This window comes from Nematolebias whitei, chromosome 4 (genome assembly GCF_014905685.2).
Source record: "Nematolebias whitei isolate Nwh7 chromosome 4, NemWhi1, whole genome shotgun sequence".
Classification (NCBI taxonomy): domain Eukaryota; kingdom Metazoa; phylum Chordata; class Actinopteri; order Cyprinodontiformes; family Rivulidae; genus Nematolebias; species Nematolebias whitei.
The window spans coordinates 56,154,549-56,156,613 of NC_056501.1; the positions used below are offsets into that span (position 1 = coordinate 56,154,549).

A 2,065-nucleotide genomic window follows, 5' to 3' on the forward strand; every position below is an offset into this window, starting at 1 on the left:
GGTCTGGGTTCCTCCTTTTCACCTGATGGCTGACTGGAGTCCTGTTTGGGTTTCTTCTCTGCTTTCAGGAAGGCCCAGTTAGGATATCCACATTGCTCTAGAGCCTGTCTTGTGTAGGATTTCTCCTTCTGCCTGGCTCCTGAGTTAGTGGGGATGCTGTCTGCTCTGTGATACAGAGTCCTGATGACTCCTAACTTGTGCTCCAAAGGGTGATGGGAGTCAAACTGCAAATACTGGTCTGTGTGTGTGGGTTTGCGGTACACTTAGGTTTGCAAAAGTCCTCTATATGAGACTGAGACCTCACAGTCCAAAAAAGCCAACCTGCCATTTTTTACATATTATCGTGTGAACTTGATGTATTTATCCACAGAGTTGATGTGGTCAGTAAAATGTTGGACTTCCTGAGATTTAATTTTAACCCAGGTGTCGTCAACATACCTGAACCAATGACTTGGTGGTGTCCCTGAAAGGGACATCAAGGCTCTCTTTTCTACCTTCTCCATGTACAGATTGGCAACAATAGGAGAAACTGGAGACAAGGGAGTCCTCAGGAAGTGCACTCTCCAGTATCACCTCCAAGGACTCCAAAAAGGGTGGGTAATCTGGATTGCTGTTTGGCGCATAAGCACAAACAACAGTCAGAACCCGTCCCCCCACACGTAGGTGGAGGGAGGCTACCCTCTCGTTCACCGGGATGAACCCCAACGTACAGGTACCAAGATGGGGGGGGCAACAAGTATGCTCAATCCTCCTCGGCGCTTCTCGCCAGGGGCAACTCCAGAGTGGAAGAGTGTCCAACCTCTCTCAAGGAAACTGGTTCCAGAGTCAGGGCCATGCGTTGAGGTGAGTACGACTATTTCTAGCCAGAATCTCTCAACCTCACACACCAGCTCAGGCTCCTTCCCCACCAGTGAGGTGACATTCCACATCCCAATAGTCACCTTCTGTGGCCGAGGATCAGACCGCAAGGGTCCCCGCCCTCGGCCACCACCCATCCCACATTGCACCTGACCCATTTGGCCCCTCCCACAGGTGGTGAGCCCATGGGAAGGGGGACCCATGTTGCCTCTTCGGGCTGTGCTCGGCCGGGCTCCATGGGTAAAAGCCCAGCCACCAGGTGCTCGCCAGCATGCCCCACCTCCAGGCCCGGCTCCAGAGTGGGGCCGCGGTTTTTTATTTATTTTTTCATCTTGAGATCCTATGACATCATCAACTACTCGAGTTCCACTCGAGTTTTATTAAGTTAATGTCGAGTTTAAAAACTATGTAGTCGTTCAACTCCTTCGGGGTTCACGTGGTTTCTAAGGCAAGCCTTAATATGCAGCGCCTGACCATGCACAGAATTTAAGAGTGTAAAGTTGCTCCATGTTTGACTGGAAGAAGAGCGGAGCACAGCCTCAGCATTTAAGTCAGCCTGTGGGTGTTACAGAGCTGGAACGGCCTGATTCAACATCTCCACGACCGGACTCCGCTTCGCACCGAGTACGGCTCTGTGTCTGGGATTTCAACTGGTAAGTTTACGTTTGTTAATGTTACTGCAGCTTAATACGTGCATTGCGGTGAATTAAACTAGTATCCATGTAATGCTAACTTTAAGATATTAGTGTGTTGCTTTATGCTATGTAGCTAGCTAAACTCAAAAGCTAACTAAAGATTGACAGTAACAGATAAAGCTTAGCTTGTAAAAATATGCTCATCCATCGGGTCAGCTAGTTAAACAGTTCATCTAAGGTTCACAGTTTGTTAATGTTCTCCTCAAAAAAATAGAATACTGAGAAGACATCAGCCCACACTACTTCTCAGTTATTACAGAAAAAAAGAAAGAAATTAGGATCACAATAAATCAATCAAAATATGGTACTTTCAAAACGATATGTCAGTCTTCAATGCATGGTTGGGAATCCCTTTGCCTTGATCAATGCTTCCACAGTATTCTTATTTTTTGAAATCCTGTTTTCATGGGTTTCATGAGCTGGAAGCCCAAATTATACAAAAATAAACAAATAAATACTTGAAATTGTCACAATCCTCAGTGTTGGAACCCAATTGCAGAGAGGCGAGCGAG

General features: G+C 46.8%; 1 protein-coding gene across 1 annotated transcript in view; it reads left to right on the forward strand.

Moving 5' to 3' along the window:
• Window positions 1-2,065, forward strand: part of LOC119408333 (storkhead-box protein 2) — a 32,499-nt gene that overhangs the window by 16,800 nt on the left and 13,634 nt on the right. The gene's annotated exons all lie outside the window — the stretch shown is intronic.